The following is a 25,327-nucleotide window of genomic DNA, read 5'->3' as shown; positions in this document are numbered from 1 at the left end:
GCTCTGTGCAGTCATCATCATCATCATCACATTGGACAGGACCTGGGCTCTGTGCAGTCATCATCATCATCATCACATTGGACAGGATCTGGGCTCTGTGCAGTCATCATCATCACATTGGACAGGACCTGGGCCCTGTGCAGTCATCATCGTCATCACATTGGACAGGACCTGGGCTCTGTGCAGTCATCATCATCACATTGGACAGGACCTGGGCTCTGTGCAGTCATCATGATCATCACATTGGACAGGACCTGGGCTCTGTGCAGTCATCATCATCACATTGGACAGGACCTCGGCTCTGTGTAATCATCATCATCATCATCACATTTGACAGGACCTGGGCTCTGTGCAGTCATCATCATCATCATCATCATCATCACATTGGACAGGACATGGGCTGTGTGCAGTCATCATCATCACATTGGACATGACCTAGGCTCTGTGCAGTCATCATCATCACATCTGTTGGGACCTAGGCTCTGTGCAGTCATCATCACATTGGACAGGACCTAGGCTCTGTGCAGCCATCATCATCACATTTGACAGGATTTGGGCTCTATGCAATCATCATCATCACATTGGATGGGACCTGGGCTCTGTGCAATCACCATCATCACATCTGTTGGGACTTGGGCTCTGTGCAGTCATCATCATCACGTCTGTTGGGACCTGGGGCTCTGTGCAGTCATCATCACATCTGTTTGGACCTGGATTCTGTGCAGTCATCATCATCATCTAATTAGACAGGACCTGGGCTCTGTGCAGTCATCATCATCATCATCATCAAATTGGGCAGGACCTGGGCTCTGTACAGTCATCATCATTACATTGGACAGGACCTGGTCTCTGTGCAGTCATCATCATCATCATATTGGACAGGACTTGGGTTCTGTGTAGTCATCAACATCATCACATTGGACAGGACATGGGCTGTGTGCAGTCATCATCATCACATTGGACATGACCTAGGCTCTGTGCAGTCATCATCATTACATCTGTTGGGACCTGGGCTCTGTGCAGTCATCATCATCACATCTGCTGGGACCTGGAATCTATGCAGTCATCATCATCATCACATTGGACAGGACCTGGGCTCTGTGCAGTCATCATCATCATCAAATTGGGCAGGACCTGGTCTCTGTGCAGTCATCATCATCATCATATTGGACAGGACATGGGCTGTGTGCAGTCATCATCATCACATTGGACATGACCTAGGCTCTGTGCAGTCATCATCATCACATCTGTTGGGACCTGGGCTCTGTGCAGTCATCATCACATTGGACAGGACCTCAGCTCTGTGTAATCATCATCATCTTGTTGATTGTAGGTTGTAAGCTTGCGAGCAGGGACCTCACCCCTAATGTCACTGTTTAAATTGTTTTAACTTGTACTGAATTTATTGTCTGTACATGTCCCCCCTTAATTGTAAAGTGCTGCGGAATTTGTTGGCGCTATATAAATAAAAATTATTATTATTATTATTATCATCATCACATTGGACAGGACCTGGGCTCTGTGCAGTCATCATCATCATCATCACATTGGACAGGACCTGGGCTCTGTGCAGTCATCATCATTATCATCATCACATTGGACAGGATCTGGGCTCTGTGCAGTCATCATCATCACATTGGACAGGACCTGGGCCCTGTGCAGTCATCCTCATCATCACATTGGACAAGACCTGGGCTCTGTGCAGTCATCATCATCACATTGGACAGGACCTGGGCTCTGTGCAGTCATCATCATCACATTGGACAGGACCTCGGCTCTGTGTAATCATTATCATCACATTCGACAGGACCTGGGCTCTGTGCAGTCATCATCATCATCATCACATTGGACAGGATCTGGGCTCTGTGCAGTCATCATCATCACATTGGACAGGACCTGGGCCCTGTGCAGTCATCATCATCATCACATTGGACAGGACCTGGGCTCTGTGCAGTCATCCTCACATTGGACAGGACCTGGGCTCTGTGCAGCCATCATCATCATCACATTGGACAGGATTTGGGCTCTATGCAGTCATCATCATCATCACATTGGATGGGACCTGGGCTCTGTGCAATCACCATCATCACATCTGTTGGGACTTGGGCTCTGTGCAGTCATCATCATCACGTCTGTTGGGACCTGGGGCTCTGTGCAGTCATCATCACATATGTTTGGACCTGGATTCTGTGCAGTCATCATCATCATCAAATTAGACAGGACCTAGGCTCTGTGCAGTCATCATCATCATCATCAAATTGGACAGGACCTGGGCTCTGTACAGTCATCATCATCACATTGGACAGGACCTGGTCTCTGTGCAGTCATCATCATCATATTGGACAGGACTTGGGTTCTGTGTAGTCATCAACATCATCACATTGGACAGGACATGGGTTGTGTGCAGTCATCATCACATTGGACATGACCTAGGCTCTGTGCAGTCATCATCATTACATCTGTTGGGACCAGGGCTCTGTGCAGTCATCATCATCACATCTGTTGGGACCTGGACTCTATGCAGTCATCATCATCATCACATTGGACAGGACCTGGGCTCTGTGCAGTCATCATCATCCTCACATTGGACAGAAACTGGGCTCTGTGCAGTCATCATCATCACATTGGACAGGACCTGGGCTCTGTGCAGTCATCATCATCACATTGGACAGGACCTGGGATCTGTGCAGTCATCATCATCATCATCATTACATTGGACAGGACCTGGGCTCTGTGCAGTCATCATCATCCTCACATTGGACAGAACCTGGGCTCTGTGCAGTCATCATCATCACATTGGACAGGACCTGGGCTCTTTGCAGCCATCATCCTCACATATGTTGGGACTTGGGCTCTGTGCAGTCATCATCGTCACGTCTGTTGGGACCTGGACTCTGTGCAGTCATCATCATCATCACATTGGACAGGACCTGGGCTCTGTGCAGTCATCGTCATCACATTGGACACGACCTGAGCTCTGTGCAGTCATCATCATCATCACATTGGACAGGACCTGGGTTCTTTATAGTCATTATCATCATCACGTTGGACAGGACTTGGGCTCTGTGCAGTCATCATCATCATCACATTGGACAGGACCTGGGCTCTGTGCAGTCATCATCATCACATTGGACAGGACCTGGGCTCTGTGCAGTCATCATCATCACATTGGACAGGACCTGGGCTCTGTGCAGTCATGATCATCATCATCTTCACATTGGACAGGACCTGGGCTCTGCAGTCATCGTCATCATATTGGACAGGACCTGGGCTCTGTGCAGTCATCATCATTATTATCATCATCACATTGGACAGGACCTGGGCTCTGTGCAGTCATCATCATCACATCTGTTGGGACCTGGACTCTGTGCAGTCATCATGATCATCATATTGGACAGGACCTGGGCTCTGTGTAGTCATCAACATCATCACATTGGACAGGACATGGGCTGTGTGCAGTCATCATCACATTGGACATGACCTAGGCTCTGTGCAGTCATCATCATTACATCTGTTGGGACCAGGGCTCTGTGCAGTCATCATCTGTCATGATCCCAATGGCAGGGGATCACAAAAGGACAAGCACAAAAACAAAACAAGCTCTAGGGTGATGGAACCTGAGCTGACCGCGATCCTGAACCTAAACACACAACTAGCAGTAGCCAGGGAACGTGCCTACGATGATTCCTAGACGTCTCGCGCCAGCCGAAGGATTAACTTCCCCTATCAGAAGAAACACAGACCTCACTTGCCTCCAGAGAAACACCCAACAGAAATAGCAGCCCCCCACATGTAATAACGGTGAAATGAGAGGAAAGCACATACGTAGTTATGAAAATAGAATCAGCAAAAATGAGGCCCGCTAAAGCTAGATAGCAGAGGATACAAAAGTGAACTGCGCGGTCAGCGAAAAACCCTTCAAAAAACCATCCTGAAATTACTTGAACTCATGTGCCAACTCATGGAACATGAGGAGTAATTTCAGCCCACTAGAGCAACCAGCAGCAAGGAATCACATATCTGCAAGCTGGACTAAGACAAAAATTAAGCAAAACGTGGAACAGGAAAATCAAAACTTAGCTTGTCCTGAAGATAACAGACGCAGGGAGCAAAGGTAAAAAGACATGCTGATTACATTGATAGCCGGCGAGGAAATGACAAAAAAGCCAGGTTAAATAGGAAACTCCCATAACCTGATGGAACAGGTGGACACCAGAGACCGCAGAGAACACAAGTCACCCAGTACCATCAGTAACCACCAGAGGGAGCCCAAAAACAGAACTCACAACAATCATCATCACATCTGTTGGGACCTGGACTCTATGCAGTCATCATCATCATCACATTGGACAGGACCTGGGCTCTGTGCAGTCATCATCATCCTCACATTGGACAGAACCTGGGCTCTGTGCAGTCATCATCATCACATTGGACAGGACCTGGGCTCTGTGCAGTCATCATCATCACATTGGACAGGACCTGGGATCTGTGCAGTCATCATCATCATCATCATTACATTGGACAGGACCTGGGCTCTGTGCAGTCATCATCATCCTCACATTGGACAGAACCTGGGCTCTGTGCAGTCATCATCATCACATTGGACAGGACCTGGGCTCTTTGCAGCCATCATCCTCACATATGTTGGGACTTGGGCTCTGTGCAGTCATCATCGTCACGTCTGTTGGGACCCGGACTCTGTGCAGTCATCATCATCATCACATTGGACAGGACCTGGGCTCTGTGCAGTCATCGTCATCACATTGGACACGACCTGAGCTCTGTGCAGTCATCATCATCATCACATTGGACAGGACCTGGGCTCTTTATAGTCATTATCATCATCACGTTGGACAGGACTTGGGCTCTGTGCAGTCATCATCATCATCACATTGGACAGGACCTGGGCTCTGTGCAGTCATCATCATCACATTGGACAGGACCTGGGCTCTGTGCAGTCATCATCATCACATTGGACAGGACCTGGGCTCTGTGCAGTCATCATCATCATCATCTTCACATTGGACAGGACCTGGGCTCTGCAGCCATCGTCATCATATTGGACAGGACCTGGGCTCTGTGCAGTCATCATCATTATCATCATCATCACATTGGACAGGACCTGGGCTCTGTGCAGTCATCATCATCACATCTGTTGGGACCTGGACTCTGTGCAGTCATCATGATCATCATATTGGACAGGACCTGGGCTCTGTGCAGTCATCATCATCACATTGGACAGGACCTGGGATTTGTGCAGTCATTGTCATCATCACATTGGACAAGACCTGGGATCTTTGCAGTCATCATCATCATCACATTGGACAGGACCTGGGCTCTGTGCAGTCATCATCATCATCATCATCATCACATTGGACAGGACCTGGGCTCTTTGCAGTCATTATCATCATCACATTGGACAGGACCTGGGCTCTGTGCAGTCATCATCATCATCACGTTGGACAGGACCTGGGCTCTGTGCAGTCTTCATCATCATTATCATCACATTGGACAGGACCTGGGCTCTTTGCAGTCATTATCATCATCACATTGGACAGGACCTGGGCTCTGTGCAGTCATCATCATCACATTGGACAGGACCTGGGCTCTGTGCAGTCATCATCATCACATTAGACAGGACCTGGGCTCTGTGTAGTCATCATCATCATCACATTGGACAGAACCTGTGCTCTGTGAAGTCATCATCATCATCACATTGGACAGGACCTGGGCTCTGTGCAGTCATCATCATCACATTGGACAGGACCTGGGCTCTGTGCAGTCATCATCATCACATTGGACAGGACCTGGGCTCTGTGCAGTCATCATCATCACATTGGACAGGACTTGGGCTTTGTGTAGTCATCATCATCATCACATTGGACAGGACCTGGGTTCTGTGCAATCACCATCATCATCATCACATTGGACAAAAACTGGGCTCTGTGCCATCATCATCATCACAATGGGCAGGACCTATATTCTGTGACTGTAACCCCCTAAGCCTGCCTCTGTACATGATTAGGTAGCACATCCTTTGCAATGACTGGGGTCCAGACACACATACACAATCATACACCCATCCCCATCTGCGGCATTGCTGGGACCAGTAATGCCCTGCACCTCACATACCTGCTCCTCCTGCATGATGTCAAGGACACCGCAGCTCGGCACTGCATCTCGGCATGAGGAGGCTGAGGTCTGTTCAGTGTGACCCCACTGTCAGCACTGAGCTGCAGGCACAGAATAGTGCATAGAGCTGCCCCGCTTGCTCCTCACTTGTCCGTGCGCTGCGGAGACTCCCGGGCCCTCCAATCAGCAGAGCTGACAGGCGCCACCTGGTTACAGGCAGTTTTATCGCAGGCAGCTCCAGCAGTTCTGCTCGGCGATCACCTCCTGACGTCAGGAGATCACATGACAGTGCCAGTCACATGGTCCAGGACTCACAGGCGGCTTGTTTTTGGGAAACGGAGCAATTGCTGGGATTTATTAGCAGTGAGGGGCTGCAGTGGGTCTCTCTGGGAGGGCGAGGATGGGGTGCATGGATGCATCAAAAGGTGGCTGATTCTTGGTGCAGTGCGGGAAAAGTAAGATTCCGGCCAGGATAGCGGGACAGAGTCTCAAAATTGGGATTGTCCTGCTTGATCTGGGACAGTTGGGAGGTATGTGTGTGGGAGGTAGAAATGACTGTGGGAATGTGGTGAGGAGGACCAAAATTTGGAGAAATCTCATCATCAGGAGGAGCAGAGAAAGTGTTAGCAGGTGGGGGCAGGTGTGGGCATGAGGTGTCTGTGTTTGGAGACAGAGGATTGTATGTTGAGGAACAAATCTGAGGAGGAGATGATATGGATGGGGAGGATGGAGGGAGAGATGACCAGTTCCTTTTTAGGTGTAGGGATTAGGGGGGTTAGTAGAAAGGAGCTGAAGACATATGAAGTTAGTAGGAGCTGAAGACAAATGGTGGTCTGAGCGGGCAAATCTCACAAAGATAAGGACTTTACTATACTTTATCTTATGTTTTGTCATTATTCCAGAAAGGCCATGTTTATTTTGTTAAACCCTGCCACGGTTTTTGCTGTGCTATAATAAACCAGCAAGTGATTTACCCAAGAAGCGTTCCTATGTCTCTTTCTGAAAGTCGCTGAGTGAGTCAATCCCTCGCACTATATAAAACTTGATGACACTGCATAGAAATATATGCTGTGACATTCAGGTCAGGGGAGTTGCCGGCCAGTCTGAGCATTGCGATGTGATCGTCATTCATGTTAAATGGACTTCTGATTGCGCTTTTTGACTGAACATATGATATTGAGGCAGCCCCACTTGTTGAGTACCTTGCAAAAAAATGAATATTTTTAAAAGTCATAAAAGGATGTGCATATAGTGCAATACAGAATAAAGTAGTGTATCTGTAATGCTTGACTAATAATAGAAGTGATGACATTGTGCGTAACCACATGCTAAAGGGATTTAACTTGGTAATTTACAAGATGCAATTTCTTAATTTAGAAGACTATTTTTAAATGAGCCAATTCTACAGGTATGTGGTTAATTGTCAGATAAATAATACAAAATTATACCAAGAATCCAGCGCCGTACAGCCATGGGGATTTACAAAATCAAATCAATGGGAGGTGGTTTGTGTAAGCATACCGTAATTTAGCAACTATGCACTGTTTTCAATACAACAATGAGGCCTGGATTCTGACTTCTACACTGAAGCAGGAAATTTTGACTATAAAAAACAAGAAAATATATCTAGTCTCAAGAAACTTGACACCAATGCATCAGGAAAGTAAAGGCATAGTTCAGTAACAATGTTTACTAAAATAATGAATGTGTACCAAAAAGAAGAACAATGGCACACACCAAATCCTATCCTTAAAAGTCCTTTAACCACTTTACCCCCCAAGGCTGTTTGTATCTTCATGACCAGGCCAAATTTTACAATTCTGACCATTGTCACTTTATGTGGTAGTAACTGGAATGCTTCAACGGATCCCACTGGTTCTGAGACTGTTTTTTGTGACATCTTATACTTCATAATAGTGATAAAATTTCTTCCATATGACTTGCGTTTATTTGTGAAAAAACAGAAATTTAGTGATAATTTTGCAATTTTCAAAAAAATATTTATGCCCTTAAATCATAGAGCGATATGTCACACAAAATAGTTAATAAATAACATTTCCACATGTCTACTTTACATCAGCACAATGTTTTAAACATAACTTCCTAAAAAAAAATTATAAGAGTTAAAAGTGTAGTAGAAAATGGTGCACAAGCGACCGGGATAACCGTCTCCTTGAAAGGATTGTTAAGAAAAGGCCATTCAAAATTTTGGGGGAGATTCACAAGTAGTTGGACTGCTGCTGGAGTCATTGCTTCAAGAGCCACCACACAGAAGTATTCAGGACATAGGCTACAAGTGTTGCATTCCTTGTGTCAAGCCAGTCATGACTAAAGGACTTGGCACCTGTCTACACTGCTAAAAGTACCAATACCTGGTTTAAAAACATAAGTATCACTGTGCTTGATTTGCCAGCAAACTCGCCTGACTTTAACCCCATAATCTATGGGGTATTGTCAAGGGGAAGATGAGAGACACCAGACTCAATAACGCAGACCTGCTGAAGTCTGTTATCAAAGAAACCTGGGCTTCCATAACACCTCAGCAGTGCCACAGGCTGATCGCCTCCTTGCCACACCGCATTAATGCAGTTATTGATGCAAGTGGAGCCACGACCAAGTATTGAGTGCTTTTACTGAAGATACATTTCAGTAGGCCAACATTTTGTAGTATAAAGTATTGTAATTTACTGAGATAATTACTTTTGGATTTTCATTGGCTGTAAGCCATAATCATCAACATTAACAGAAATAGATCATTCTGTTTTTAATGATTCTATATACAGTGGGTAGGGAAAGTATTCATACCCCTTTACATTTTACACTCTTTGTTTCATTGCAGACACTTGGTAAATTCAAAAAAGTTAATTTTTTTCTCGTTAATGTACACTTTGCACTCCATCTTGACTGAAAAAAAAACAGAAATGCAGTCATTTTTGCAAATGTATTTAAAAAGATAAACTGAAATATCACATGGTCATAAGTATTCAGAGCCTTTGCTCAGTATTGAGTATGATGCAATATATTTTTCACATCATCTCCAGTTCCATCAGGTTGGATGGTGAACATTGGTGGACAGCCATTTTCAGGTCTATCCAGAGATGCTCAATTGGGTTTAGGTCAGGGCTCTGGCTGGGCCAGTCAAGTATGGTCATAGAGTTTTTCTGAAGCCACCCCTTTGTTAGTTTAGCTGTGTGCTTAGCGTCATTGTCTAGTTGGATGGTGAACCTTCGGTCAAGTCTGAGGTCCAGAGCACTCTGGAAGAGGTTTTCATCCAGGATATCTCCATACTTGGCCGCATTCATGTTTCCTTCAATGACAACCAGTCATCCTGTCCCTGCAGCTGAAAAACACACCCATAGCATGATGCTGCCACTACTGTTGTGAGTTCCGTTCTGGAGCTCCCTCCTGTGGTTGCTAATGGTATTTTTGTGGGTTATGCCCTTGGGCTCCCTCTGGTGGTTTCGAGTGGAGCTGCTGCTCTGTTAGGTGGCTGCAGCAGCTGCCTTCACTAATTGCCTAGCCTGGGTTTGCTATTTAAACCTGCTCTGGGCTTTATTTCATGCCTGCTGTCAATGTTCTTGGTTGGACTTGATTCTTTCCTTGGATTTCTCATATGGCCAGTCCTTGTCTGCAAAAGATAAGTTTTTGCTAGTATTTGTTTGTCCATTTGTTTGGACTCCATTGCTCTGCATATTTGTCTCTTTTTTGTCCAGCTTGTCACTATGTCTTATTCAGGCTAGCTGGAAGCTCTGGGAAAGCAGATTTGCCCCTCCACACCGTGAGTCGGTGTGGAGTTCATTTTTGTAAACTCTGCGTGGATTTTCTAGTTTTTAATACTGACCGCACAGTATCCTTTGCTTTCTGTCTATCTAGTTTAGTATTGGCCTCCCTTTGCTGAATTCTGATTTCATTTCTATGTACGTCATTTCTCTCTCCTTTCACAGTGAATATTTGTGGGGGGCTGTCTTTCCTTTTGGGGGTTTCTCTGAGGCAAGATAGCTTTCTGTTTCCTTCTTTAGGGGTAGTTATATCTGAGGCTGTGACAAGGTGTCTAGGGAGTGTCAGGAACATCCCACGGCTATTTCTAGTTGTGTTGTTAGGATTAGGGACTGCGGTCAGTAGAGATACCACCTTCTCAGAGCTCGTTCCATGTTGCGTTTTGGCCACCAGGTCATATCAGTGTGGCCTCTTAACCACCAGGTCATAACAGTACAGCAGGCCAAAAATGAATTGAATGCATCTCAAAAGAAGGAAGAAAAAAGAGTTCTGAACCATTTTTTTTTTCTGTGCTCTGTTCTGTCTTTTTTTTCCTCTTGATATCTGGGTGGTGCTGGATATATGCTCTGGTATGGAGGTTCAGAGTTTGTTTTCTCGTGTGGATCAACTTGCTGCAAGAGTCCAGAGTATCCAAGATTATGTTGTCCAGACTCCAGCTCTAGAGCCTAGAATTCCTACTCCTGATTTGTTTTTTGGGGACAGGTCCAAGTTTTTGAACTTTAAAAATAGCTGCAAATTGTTTTTTGCTTTGAAACCCCGTTCTTCTGGTGATCCCATTCAGCGAGTGAGAATCATCATATCCTTGCTGCGTGGTGATCCTCAAGACTGGGCATTTGCTCTTGAAACAGGGGATCCGGCATTGTTGAATGTAGATGCATTTTTTCAGGCGCTCAGATTGTTGTATGACGAACCTAACTCTGTAGAGCATGCTGAGAAAACACTGTTGGCCCTGTGTCAGGGTCAGGAAGCGGCAGAGTTATACTGCCAGAAATTTAGAAAATGGTCTGTGCTCACTAAATGGAATGAAGAGGCTCTGGCTGCTATTTTCAGAAAAGGTCTTTCTGAAACCCTTAAAGATGTTATGGTGGGCTTTCCTACGCCTACCGGTTTGAGCGAATCTATGTCCCTGGCCATTCAGATTGATCGGCGTTTGCGTGAGCGCAAGGAGGTGCACCATATGGCAGTGTCCTCTGAGCAAAGTCCTGAACCTATGCAATGTGATAGGATTTTGACTAGAGCAGAAAGGCAGAAATTCAGACGTCAGAATGGCCTGTGTTTTTACTGTGGTGATTCAGCTCATGCTATTTCTGATTGTCCTAAGCGTACAAGGAGGGTCCCTGGGTCTGTTACTATTAGTAGTGTACAGCCTAAATTTCTCTTGTCTGTTACCCTGATTTGCTCATTATCGTCCTTTTCTGTTATGGCATTTGTGGATTCTGGCGCTGCCCTGAACTTAATGGACTTAGAGTTTGCCAGGTGCTGTGGTTTTTCCTTGGAACCTTTGCAGAGTCCTATTCCCTTAAGGGGGATTGATGCTACGCCATTGGCCAAGAATAAACCTCAGTATTGGACACAGTTAACCATGTGCATGGCTCCAGCACATCAGGAAAATATTCGTTTTTTGGTGTTGCATAATTTGCATGATGTTGTTGTGCTGGGTTTTCCATGGTTGCTGGATTGGAGATCCATGTCTGTGACTGGTTGGGGTTGTCAGGGGATACATAGTGATATTCCTTTGATGTCCATTTCCTCGTCCCCTTCTTCTGAGGTCCCTGAGTTTTTGTTGGATTTCCGGGATGTGTTTGATGAGCCCAGGTCCAGTTCCCTGCCTCCTCATAGGGACTGCGATTGTGCCATTAATTTGATTCCTGGCTGTAAGTTCCCTAAGGGCCGACTTTTCAATCTGTCTGTGCCAGAGCATGCCGCTATGCGGAGTTATGTAAAGGAGTCCTTGGAGAAGGGGCATATTCGCCCGTCTTCGTCACCATTGGGAGCAGGATTTTTTTTTGTTGCCAAGAAGGATGGCTCCTTGAGACCCTGTATAGATTATCGCCAACTCAATAAGATCACTGTCAAATTCCAGTATCCTTTACCTTTACTTTCTGATTTGTTTGCATGGATTAAGGGTGCCAGTTGGTTTACTAAAATCGACCTTCGAGGGGCGTATAATCTTGTGCGTATTAAAAAAGGTGATGAATGGAAAACAGCATTTAATACGCCTGAAGGCCATTTTGAATATCTTGTGATGCCATTCGGGCTCTCTAATGCTCCATCGGTATTTCAGTCCTTTATGCATGATATCTTCCGGAATTATCTGGATAAATTCATGATTGTGTATTTGGATGATATTTTGGTTTTCTCTGATGATTGGGAGTCTCATGTGAAGCAGGTTAGGATGGTATTTCAGGTCCTTCGTGCTAATGCGTTGTTTGTGAAGGGGTCTAAGTGCCTCTTTGGAGTTCAGAAGGTTTCTTTTTTGGGTTTCATTTTTTCTCCCTTGGCTATTGAAATGGACCCTGTTAAAGTTCAGGCCATTCATGATTGGACTCAACCTACATCGGTAAAGAGCCTTCAGAAATTTTTGGGCTTTGACAATTTTTATCGCCGCTTTATTGCTAATTTTTCTAGTGTGGTGAAGCCTCTGACCGATTTGACGAGGAAGGGCGCTAATGTGGTGAATTGGTCCTCTGCGGCTGTTGAGGCCTTTCAGGAGCTTAAACGTCATTTTACTTCTGCCCCTGTGTTGCGTCAGCCAGATGTTTCCCTTTTCAGGTTGAGGTGGATGCTTCTGAGATTGGGGCAGGGGCCGTTTTGTCTCAGAGAAATTCTGATGGCTCTTTGATGAAACCATGTGCTTTCTTCTCCAGAAAGTTTTCGTCTTCTGAGCGTAATTATGATGTCGGCAATCGGGAGTTGTTGGCGATGAAGTGGGCATTTGAGGGGTGGCGACACTGGCTTGAGGGAGCCAAGCATTGCGTGGTGGTCTTGACTGATCACAAGAATCTGATTTACCTCGAGTCTGCTAAGCGGTTGAATCCTAGACAGGCTCGGTGGTCTCTGATTTTCTCACGTTTTGATTTTGTGGTCTCGTATATTCCGGGATCTAAGAATGTGAAGGCTGATGCCCTTTCTAGGAGTTTTTTGCCTGATTCTCCAGGAGTTCTTGAGCCGGTTGGGATCCTCAAGGAGGGGGTGATTCTTTCTGCCATCTCCCCTGATTTGCAGCGGGTACTTCAGGAGTTTCAGGCTGATAAACCTGACCGCTGTCCTGTGGGGAAATTGTTTGTTCCTGATAGATGGACTAGTAAGGTAATTTCTGAGGTTCATTGTTCGGTGTTGGCTGGTCACCCTGGGATTTTTGGTACCAGAGATTTGGTGGCTAGGTCCTTTTGGTGGCCTTCCTTGTCGCGGGATGTGTGTTCGTTTGTGCAGTCCTATGGGACCTGTGCTCGGGCTAAGCCTTGCTGCTCCCGTGCCAGCGGGTTGCTTTTGCCTTTGCCTATTCCTGAGAGGCCCTGGACGCATATTTCCATGGATTTTATTTCTGATCTTCCTGTTTCTCAGAAGCTGTCTGTCATCTGGGTGGTTTGTGACCGGTTTTCTAAGATGGTCCATTTGGTGTCGTTGCCTAAGTTGCCTTCCTCTTCTGATTTGGTTCCATTATTTTTTCAGCATGTGGTTCGTTTGCATGGTATTCCGGAGAATATTGTGTCTGACAGAGGTTCCAAGTTCGTTTCTAGGTTTTGGCGGTCCTTTTGTGCTAGAATGGGCATTGATTTGTCTGTTTCTTCTGCATTCCATCCTCAGACAAATGGCCAAACTGAGCGAACCAATCAGACCTTGGAAACCTATTTGAGATGCTTCGTGTCTGCTGATCAGGATGATTGGGTGACCTTTTTGCCGTTGGCCGAGTTTGCCCTTAATAATCGGGCTAGTTCTGATACCTTGGTTTCGCCTTTTTTTTGTAACTTTGGTTTTCATCCTCGTTTTTCTTCAGGGCAGCTTGAGCCTTCTGACTGTCCTGGTGTGGATTCCGTGGTGGACAGGTTGCAGCAAATTTGGACTCATGTGGTGGACAATTTGACGTTGTCTCAGGAGAAAGCTCAGCGTTTTGCTAACCGTCGTCGGTGTGTTGGTCCCCGGCTTCGTGTTGGGGATTTGGTCTGGTTGTCTTCTCGTCATGTTCCTATGAAGGTTTCTTCCCCTAAGTTCAAGCCTCGCTTTATTGGGCCTTATAAGATTTCTGAAATTATCAATCCAGTGTCTTTTCGTTTGGCCCTTCCAGCTTCCTTTTCCATTCATAATGTGTTCCATAGATCCTTGTTGCGGAGATATGTGGTACCTATGGTTCCCTCCGTTGATCCTCCTGCCCCGGTGTTGGTTGAGGGGGAATTGGAATATGTGGTAGAGAAGATTTTGGATTCTCATTTTTCAAGGCGGAAGCTTCAGTATCTGGTCAAGTGGAAGGGTTATGGCCAGGAGGATAATTCTTGGGTTGTTGCCTCCGATGTTCATGCTCCCGATTTGGTTCGTGCTTTCCATTTGGCTCGTCCTGATCGGCCTGGGAGCTCTGGTGAGGGTTTGGTGACCCCTCCTCAAGGGGGGGGGGGGTACTGTTGTGAGTTCCGTTCTGGAGCTCCCTCCTGTGGTTGCTAATGGTATTTTTGTGGGTTCTGCCCTTGGGCTCCCTCTGGTGGTTTCGAGTGGAACTGCTGCTCTGTTAGGTGGCTGTAGCAGCTGCCTTCACTAATTGCCTAGCCTGGGTTTGCTATTTAAACCTGCTCTGGGCTTTAGTTCATGCCTGCTGTCAATGTTCTTGGTTGGACTTGATTCTTTCCTTGGATTTCTCATATGGCCAGTCCTTGTCTGCAAAAGATAAGTTTTTGCTAGTATTTGTCCATTTGTTTGGACTCCATTGCTCTGCATATTTGTCTCTTTTTTGTCCAGCTTGTCACTATGTCTTATTCAGGCTAGCTGGAAGCTCTGGGAAAGCAGATTTGCCCCTCCACACCGTGAGTCGGTGTGGAGTTCATTTTTGTAAACTCTGCATGGATTTTCTAGTGTTTAATATTGACCGCACAGTATCCTTTGCTTTCTGTCTATCTAGTTTAGTATTGGCCTCCCTTTGCTGAATTCTGATTTCATTTCTATGTACGTCATTTCCCTCTCCTTACACAGTCAATATTTGTGGGGGGCTGTCTTTCCTTTTGGGGGTTTCTCTGAGGCAAGATAGCTTTCTGTTTCCTTCTTTAGGGGTAGTTATATCTGAGGCTGTAACGAGGTGTCTAGGGAGTGTCAGGAACATCCCACGGCTATTTCTAGTTGTGTTGTTAGGATTAGGGACTGCGGTCAGTAGAGATACCACCTTCTCAGAGCTCGTTCCATGTTGCGTTTTAGCCACCACGTCATATCAGTGTGGCCTCTTAACCACCAGGTCATAACACACCACCATGCTTCAATGTTGGAATTGTATTGGGTAGGTGATGAGCAGTGCCTGGTTTTCTCCACACATACCGCTTAGAATTATCACCAAAAAGGTCTATCTTTGTCTCATCAGACCAGAGAATCTTAGTTCTCATAGTCTGGGAGTCCTTCATGTGTTTTTTAGCAAAGTCTATGCAGGCTTTCATATGTCTTGCACTGAGGAGAGGCTTCCGTCGGGCCACTCTGTCATAAAGGCTCGACTGGTGGAGGGCTGCAGTGATAGTTGACTTTGTGGAACTTTCTCCCATCTCCCTACTGCATCTCAGGAGGTCAGCCAAAGTGATCTTGGGGTTCTTCTTTACCTCTCTCACCAAGGCTCTTCTCCCACGATTGCTCGGTTTGGCTGGACGGCCAGGTCTCGGAAGACTTCTGGTGGTCTCAAACTTCTTCCATTTAAGAATTATAGAGGCCACTGTGCTCTTAGGAACCTTGAGTACTGCAGAAATTCTGTTGTTCCTTGGCCAGATCTCTGCCTTGCCACAATTCTGTCTCTGAGCTCCTTGGCCAGTTCCTTTCACCTCATGATTCTCATTTGGTCCGACATGCACTGTGAGCTGTGAGGTCTTATATAGACAGGTGTGTGCCTTTCCAAATCAAGTCCTATCAGTTTAATTAAGCACAGCTGGAAACCAATGAAGGAGGAGAAGCATCTCAAGGAGGATTGCAAGGAAATGTGCAGCATGTGACTTAAATATTAGTGTCTGAGCAAAGAGTCTGAATACTTATGACCATGTGATATTTCAGTTTTTCGTTTTTATTAAATTTTCAAAAATGTCTACATTTCTGTTTTTTTAAGTCAAGATGGGGTGCAGAGTGTACATTAATGTGAAAAAATGAACTTTTTTGAACTTACCAAATGGCTGCAATGAAACAAAGAGTGAAGAATTTAAAGGGGCCTGAATACTTTCCGTACCCACTGTAATATGTGAGTTTCACTTTTTGCATTGAAGAAGTGAAATAAATTAACTTTTGATGATATTCTAATTTAGTGAGAATCACTTGTATCTGACTCTGCTGACAAGCTGATCTTTAAATGCTCTGCAGCATCTAAACATTTCTCAGTTCATCACAATGGGGATACCTTACAGTGTAGAGTCACGGTTATTGAAAAAGTACACAGACCACCAGATGTGGCATAGACCACCATAGGAAATTGCTTAATCGGGAGTCCTGGAGGATAAACTGCCTTTACTAAAGTCACCAACGACCTACTATCCGCGAAATGAAAGTGACATGAGTTTGTCCTTCTCCTTGACCTGGTATCTGTCTGACACAGTGTACCATTCCCTCTTACTACAGACTTTCTGATCTGTTGACATTACAGACTTGACCCTTTGTTGGCTTTCCTCCTACCAGACAGACCGGACATTCAGTGTCTCCCACTCACACAACACCTCCTCATCTTGCCCCCTATGTGTCATGTCAACCAAGGCTCAGTTGTAGGACCGGCAACTATGCTTAGAGAGTGCACGTGCATGCACCCTCCCTCTTAAAGGGATCAACTTAAGGTATTCCCAGCCTATAGCTGGGTGATACCTTCTATTTAAGGCTTCTCCTCCAATATTGAGGTGCATGAGCTACATTGTTAGTTTGCCTTGCATGCTTGCTACACTGCGTGCAGATTTATTAGGCAAGTTGTTTTTTGGATCGCATGATACATTTTATACATGTTGTCCTACTCCAAGCTGTTCAGACTTGAGAGCCAAACACCAATTAAGTAAATCAGGTGATGTTCATCTCTGTAATGAGGAGGGGTGTTGTCTAATGACATCAAATCCCTATATAAATTGTGCTTAATTATAAGGCAACGTTCTTTCCTTTGGCAAAATGGATCAGAAGTGAGATTTGACGGGCTCTGAAAAGTCCAAAATTGTGAGATGTCTTGCAGAGGGATACAGCAGTGTTGAAATTGCCAAACTTTTGAAGCGTGATCACCGAACAATCATGGCAAATAGCCAACAGGGTCGCAAGAAGCGTGTTGGGCAAAAAAGGCGCAAAATGTTATGAAAGGTAATTCAGTACCACAATGGACATAGAGGTCAGCGCACATACAGTGACCTGGCAATAACCCAAAAAACAAGAACGAGCTCTGAGACGTGGGAACTCTGTTGACCGCAATCCCTAATCCTCTCCAACCACACTAAAGGCAGCCGTAGATTGCGCCTAACGCTCCCTATGCAACTCGGCACGGCCTGAGAAACTAGCTAGCCTGAAGATAGAAAATAAGCCTACCTTGCCTCAGAGAAATACCCCAAAGGAAAAGGCAGCCCCCACATATAATAACTGTGAGTTAAGATGAAAAGACAAACGTAGAGATGAAATAGATTTAGCAAAGTGAGGCCCAACTTTCTGAACAGAGCGAGGATAGGAAAGGTAACTTTGCGGTCAACACAAAGCCCTACAAAAACCACGCAAAGGGGGCAAAAAGACCCTCCGTACCGAACTAACGGCACGGAGGTACACCCTCTGCGTCCCAGAGCTTCCAGCAAGCAGAAAAAAACAAATTGACCAGCTGGACAGAAAAAAACAGCAAACAAATAGCAAAGAGGAACTTAGCTATGCAGAGCAGCAGGCCACAGGAACGATCCAGGAGGAAACAGGTCCAATACTAGAACATTGACTGGAGGCCAGGATCAAAGCACTAGGTGGAGTTAAATAGAGCAGCACCTAACGACTTCACCACATCACCTGAGGAAGGAAACTCAGAAGCCGCAGTACCACTTTCCTCCACCAACGGAAGCTCACAGAGAGAACCAGCCGAAGTACCACTTGTGACCACAGGAGGGAGCTCTGCCACAGAATTCACAACAGCAAAATAACTGCCCATGAATTGAGGAAAATCAAACGTGAAGCTGCCAAGATGCCATTTGCCACCAGTTTTGCCATATTTCAGAGCTGCAACGTTAGTGGAGTATCAAAAAGCACAAGGCGTGCGATACTCAGGGACATGGCCAAGTTAAGGAAGGTTGAAAAACGACCACCTTTGAACAAGAAACATAAGATAAAATGTCAAGACTGGGCCAAGAAATATCTTAAGACTGACTTTTCAAAGGTTTTATGGACTGATGAAATGAGAGTGACTCTTGATGGGCCAGATGGATGGGCCAGAGGCTGGATCAGTAAAGGGCAGAGAGCTCGACTCTGACTCAGACGCCATCAAGGTGGAGGTGGGGTACTGGTATGGGCTGGTATCATCAAACATGAACTTGTGGGACCTTTTCGGGTTGAGAATGGAGTGAAGCTCAACTCCCAGACCTACTGCCAGTTTCTGGAAGACAACTTCTTCAAGCAGTGATACAGGGATACAGGAAAAAGTCAGTATCTTTCAAGAAAAACATGATTTTCATGCCGGACAATGCTCCATCACATGCCTCCAACTACTCCACAGCGTAGCTAGCCAGTAAAGGTCTCAAAGAAGAAAGAATAATAATATGGCCCCCTTGTTCACCTGATCTGAACCCCATAGAGAACCTGTGGTCCCTCATAAAATGTGAGATCTACAGGGAGGGAAAACAGTCCACCTCTCGGAACTGTGTCTGGGAAGCTGTGGTGGCTGCTGCACGCAATGTTGATCGTAAACAGATCAAGCAACTGACAGACTCTATGGATGGAAGGCTGTTGAGTGTCATCATAAATAAAGGTGGCTATATAGGTCACTAATTTTTTTTTGTTTTGTTTTTGCATGTCAGAAATGTTTATTTCTAAACTTTGTGCAGTTATATTGGTTTACCGAGTGAAAATAAACAAGTGAGATGGGATTATATTTGGTTTTTATTAAGTTGTCTAATAATTCTGCACAGTAATAGTTACCTGCACAAACAGATATCCTCCTAAGATAACCAAATAAAAAAAAACCACTCCAACTTCCCAAAATATTTAAGCTTTTATTTGTGAGTCTTTTGGGTTGATTGAGAACATAGTTGTTGATCAATAAAAAAAATAATCCTCTAAAATACAAGTTGCCTAATAATTCTGCACGCAGTGTAGTTGTCAGGTTCCCCAGGTCCCCCTGTCTGCTTGTCTACCCTGTACCTGTCTGCTCTTACCTGTCTGCACCTATCCGCTCATACCTGTCTGTGCTCTTCTCTCCATCAGTCGGTCCAGTATCGCACCTGCCAGTGCTTTACTGTTCCTCCGCTGGTCCCATCTGCACCCATGGTTCCAGAGTCCCTACAGTGCCTGCCTGCATTTTTCATCTCTCCTTCGGACTGTAGCAGCTTACCTGCTGTAGGGGGTCAGCTGCCACCTTCCATAGGTCAGCCATAGAGTAGCACCTGGTGCCACCTCTTTGTCCCTCCTTGGGTTGCAGTTTTCACCTGCAGCCACTTTTCCGAGTAGGGATTTGGTAGGTCATCTAATTATGCACCTTCCAGGCTTTCAGAGGGATACAGAACAGTGATTCCACCACCTTGCCCGTTACAGTCTCCATCTGTACAACCATCTGGTTGTAGTGGAAGAGGTGTAGGTCCCCGCTATAATAGTTCTACTCTATTGCAATTGATGCCACTTTGCCACATGATGCCACATGCGTGTTGCCTGTAGCAGTAGGCCTCCACTTCCTTGGAGTCAACTGCTCATGGTACTATCCTTAGATTTTTCTGACAATAGTAGTCTACAAAATTTATATGATATTTGTGCCACCTGAGTGTGGCTGAGTATGAAAGCAGGTTGAGCTGTTGCATGTGGTATCAGGGCTCCCAGCACAGGAAGCCTACACAGATCCCTCACCCACCTCGTCTTACTGTGACATTCAATTGAAAGCTGTAAATGCTGTCCCAGACCCTGATACCTCATGCCTGGCTGATTGCTGCCATGCCATGCTACAATTAATACTGTGGGTGAATTGAGGCCACTTTCCTGGTGTCTGCCCCTCATTTGATGTATTTTGGCAACATTTGAGGCCGTTATAAGGTGTTGTGCATTTTTGCCTCCCATTGACCTGAATGGCGTTTGGTTATGTTCGGTGAATATTCAATGAATTAATTGGTGAATATTGCAAATTGGGTGATTGTAATCCAAACTGAACATTGAAATATTCGCTCATCTCTAAAAAGGACTTCAATTAGGGAATGTGATGGCCGCCCTAAACAGATGAGCTCCCTAAAAACACCTAGGTCTGCCACCTCCATGCTGAGCTGCTGCAGTTGCCCTTTCAGAGCAGTGATAGGATCCATAATGAATCAAAAACGGTTTCAGTCAAGTCAGAGCTAATGTCACAACTCTGTTGTCGAGTGGCTCCTGCATTGCTATGCTTTATAAAAGATCAGAAGTAGTGATGAGCGAGCATGCCCAGAAGTGCTCAGTGCTCACCCGAGCATCTCAGTGCTCGAGATGTTCGGCGAACGGCGAGCATTTCCGGGGTTGCTCGGCAGGAGTTTGGGTCACTGCCTTGAATGTTTGGCGCTCTTTACAGAGCCCATCCACATGCAGGAATTGTCTGCCACACACTGTAATCCCGCAACCATGTTAGTTGTGGCATTACAGTGATTGACTGGCTGCACAGCGACATCAGGCTGTATATCAGACCTGGCACTGCCCTGCTCGTCACAGTCAACTCCGGACTTAGGCAGTGTAGGGACAGTTGCTGCAGAGATAGGGACAGATTTGGTGTTGTTTTAATTAGTGTGAGTATACCATCTTTACTACACAAATCCATCTAAACAAACAGTCTTTCTGAGGATTAATCAAAGTGCATAGAGCCATAGATATCACTGCTAGGTAGGCAGGCAGTGTATGTGGCAGACTTCATTGCAGTACTGTTTGCTGCTGCCTATTACAGATATTTACCGTATTTACATAGCCCCTGGTATCAGGGGCCAGGAATAATTTTTTTTGCATCTTAATCCTGATTATTTTCTTCAAAAGCAATCCAGAGCACACTGTATTTTTGCTCCATTTGTTGGCACTGCAGAATACATCCAGATCCTTTCCGTATTACAAATGTAAAATTCCAGCTATTTTAAACAGGGGTTTGGCTGTCAGAGCGATCACATCTGAGTGTACAGCAAATTCTGCCATTTCTGGGCTACTGTAAAATTTTGTTGGAGTGTCTTATACAAGTTATTGACACCAGTTTGTTGAAAAAAATAGTTACCTGCAGGGCATTTATTTTAAACAGGGGTTTGGCCGTCACAGCGATCACATCTGAATGTGCAGAAAATTCTGTCATTTCTGGGCTGCTGGAAAATTTTTTTGGAGTGTCTTAAACAAGTTATTGACACCAGTTGGCTGAAAAATAAAAATAGTTACCTACAGGCCACCTATTTTAAACTCAGCCATTTGTAGTGACCGTCCAAAATATTGTCCTCCATTTAAAATGGGCAAGGCACGTGGCAAGGGACGGGGAACTGGGCGTGATTGTGATGATGTATGCAGAGGCTGAGGCCGTGGGCAAGCTGAAATTGTGCCACAACAAACACCCACATCTTCCCGCCTGACCTTCCTGTCCCAATTACAAGGGGACCGCAGTAGCCCACCAGTATTGAACCCAGATCAGTGTCAAAAGGTTGTTGGTTGGATAGCGGATAATGTTTCCAGTCAGTTTGCCACCACCACCGCTGTGAGTCTAGAGCGTATATTCCCCACTCTGATCCTCGTTCCACCATGCGGAGTGCCCGGAGACAACTGATCCCACACTTGGACACTCTGAAGATCTGTTCATTTTTCCATTTATAGTTTCAAGGCCTCTCGCCCAGTACACTTGAAATGGGGCAAGAGGGGTTAGCATGTAGCAATGCCCCAACATTTGCACAGCCACGGTCACACAAAGGCGAAGGTGAGAACGTGTCACAAGAGGTGGACGATAATGAGACACAATTGCCAGAAAGTCAGGAGGAGGACAAGGGTGCATAAGTGGAAGATAAGGGGGTGGATGATATAGTAACTGACCAAAGCTGGCAGGAGGACATGCAGAGCAAGGACAGCAGCACACAGGGGGAGGGAGTCAAAGCACCCCAACAGGCAAGAAGCAGTGTGGTGGCCGCAGACAGAAGGTGGGTAACCGGGCTGTAACACCAACATGATGAAATTTGGCAGTAGAACTGTTAGGTCTTCCCGAGTCTGGTTGTTTTTTAAAGACTCTGCCGATAACCCCAAAAAGGCCATTTGCACCACCTGCCAGGTCAGCATCGGCAGAGGTAGCAAAACTACCAGCCTGACACCACCAGCATGATCAGGCACATGGCATCAAAGCACCCGACCTTGTTGGCCAAACCCCAGGGTCCAGGAACAGTGTCTGCGGATGACACCACTGCTTCTCCTGCTGTTGTGCCTGCAAGTCAATCCCCTGTCCATGGTGAATACAAAGACGCCTCCTGCCCTGCTCCTGTTGTTGCACACACTCAACTAGCACCATCATCAAGCACGTCCACGTCCTTGTCCCAGCGCAGCGTTCAGTTGTCAACACTGCAGTCGTTGGAACGCAAGCACAAATATGCAGCCAACGCCCCACAGGCCACGCTACTAAATTCAAACATTTCTCGACTGCTTGCATTCGAAATGTTGCCTTTCAGGCTCATGGAGATGGAAGCTTTCCGTTACCTGATGGCAGCGACTGTCCCTCGGTACTCGATCCCCAGCCGCCACTATTTCTTCTGGTGTGCCATCCCCGGATTACACAAGCTTGTGTCCCACAACATTAGCCGTGCCCTCAATACTGGAAAAGTCTACCTAACCACGGACATGTGGACAAGTGTTTGTGGGCAGGGACGGTACATCTCGCTGACGTCACACTGGGTTAACATAGTGGAAGCCGGGACCCAGTCAGACCTTGGGATGGAACATGTCCTCCTGTCCCCGAGGATTGCGGGTGCTAGGTCAATCAGGGTTGCCCCCACAGTCTACAGCTCCTGCACCTCCTCCTCCTCTTCAGCCTTCATCTCCAAAATGACCACATCAGTCACAAGCAGGAAGCACTGCAGCACTGCCTCAGCCAAGCGGCAACAGGTTGTGCTGAAGCTAGTATGCTTAGGTGACAAAAAGCACAATGCTGAAGAGTTGTGGACAGCTCTGAAAGAGCAGGCAGATCTGTGGCTGACACTGCTAAACCACGGTGCATGTGCTCCCGACGCCAAGGACTGCAAGCCCTATTCCTATCAGGGTTTCCTCCACCTCCTACAGCAGTTCCTGCACCCCCTCCTGCTCCTCTTCATTCTCCATTTCCTGGTGGCTAAGGGAGCAGTGTATGCCTTCTTTGCTGGGAGCCCTGATACCTCATGCAACATGTTTTGTTTATTTTTCCCAGCCACACTCAGATGCCACAAATAAAGAGTTTCATAGAGTACTATTGGTAGAAAAATGTAAGGAAAGTAGCACAGGTTGTTGACTGATCAATTGACTCACAGTAGAACATTTTATAATGATTTGCATCATGATATGTGATCTGGTGCCTGCAACAGACTATTATCCCAAATTATTTGGATTATAAATTCAGGCCTGGTTCCTGCACCAGAGTTTTATCCCAAACAGTTTGGGTTATGAAATGAGGCCTGGTTCCTGCAGCCCAGTATTAGCACAAAGGATTTATATTATGAAATGTGGGCTGGTGCCTGCACCCGAGTATTATCCAATACTATTTTGACTATGAAATGAGGCCTTATGCCTCCTCCAGATTATTAGCCCAAACAATTATGATTAGTAAATCTGGCCTCCTGAGTCCTGCCTGCAACACAGTATTAGCCCAAACTATTTGGATTAGGAAATAGGGCCTGATGCCTGTACCCCAATATTATCCCAAATGATTTTGAATAGTAAATGTGTGGATGCCATCTATCTAGTGGTATCCTCCGTCCTCTTTACTGTTGAATCCACCCAGCGCTCAAACTATGTGCTGCGGGGATTCGCAGGTATCAGACCCTGTAATGGATTGTATATATGAGTTATACATTCTCCCAAACAGTTACCGCGGCCTCACTCTCCTTACACTTGTATTGAGCGAGGCCACACCCACTAGACAGATGCTCCCACTGGCAATCCACATAACTAGACGGGGCGCGGCCTCGGCTCTATACAATTATTTGAAGTGAGGCCGCTCATACATGCCCTCTGTTCCCAGGTCTGAAAAAGTAAATTCATAAGTCTGCAGTCACACAGAGTGATTGCAGACTTATCGGTTTTGACTGGACAACCACTTTAACTAAGGCTACTTTCACACTAGCGTTATCTGCAATCCATCACAATACGTCATTTTGCAGAAAAAACGCATCCTGCAAAAGTGCTTGCAGGATGCGTTTTTTCCCCATAGACTTGTATTGACGACGCATTGCGACGGATTGCCACACGTCGCATCCGTCGTGCGACGGATGCGTCGTGCTTTGGCAGACCGTCGGGAGCAAAAAACGCTACATGTAACGTTTTTTGCTCCTGACGGACCGCTTTTTCTGACCGCGCATGCGTGGCCGGAACTCCGCCCCCACCTCCCCGCACCTCATAATGGGGCAGCGGATGTGCCGGAGAAATGCATCCGCTGCCTCCGTTGTGCAGTGCGTTAAACGCTAGCGTCGGAATCTCGGTCCGACGCATTGCGACGGGGAGATTCCGACGCTAGTGTGAAAGTAGCCTAATTTATGTGATATAACTCTCTGATTTTAGGGCATAAAAATTAAAAGTTTGAAAATTGCAAATTTTTTCACATTTTCGCCAAATTTCTGATCTTTTCAGAAATAAACCCAAGTCATATCAAACAAATTTTACCACTATCATGAAGTACAATATATCACTAAAAAAAAATCTCAAAATCAGTGGGATGCATGTTATTAAGATGTCAGAGAGCAGCAGCAGCAGCTTTCACTTCCAGCTGTTAGTTTTGTCTGAAGGAAGTGACAGATAAGTGGCTGCTGATTGGCTGCAGGGGTCACGTGACATAGCAATATCACATGAGTCCCAGAGTGCTCAGCGCACACATCATAGTGGATAACCTCTTTTAAGAATTCTGATT

The 25,327-nt window shown here is 45.9% G+C and overlaps 1 protein-coding gene across 2 annotated transcripts in view; it reads left to right on the top strand.

Annotated features, from left to right (window-relative positions):
• CACNA1S (calcium voltage-gated channel subunit alpha1 S) overlaps positions 1-25,327 on the top strand; it is a 592,997-nt gene that overhangs the window by 47,905 nt on the left and 519,765 nt on the right. The gene's annotated exons all lie outside the window — the stretch shown is intronic.

The sequence above is a fragment of the Ranitomeya imitator genome, chromosome 1 (assembly GCF_032444005.1).
Source record: "Ranitomeya imitator isolate aRanImi1 chromosome 1, aRanImi1.pri, whole genome shotgun sequence".
NCBI classification, from domain to species: domain Eukaryota; kingdom Metazoa; phylum Chordata; class Amphibia; order Anura; family Dendrobatidae; genus Ranitomeya; species Ranitomeya imitator.
The sequence above is the reverse complement of the archived record's forward strand: the minus strand, read 5'-3'. Positions and strand labels throughout refer to the sequence as shown.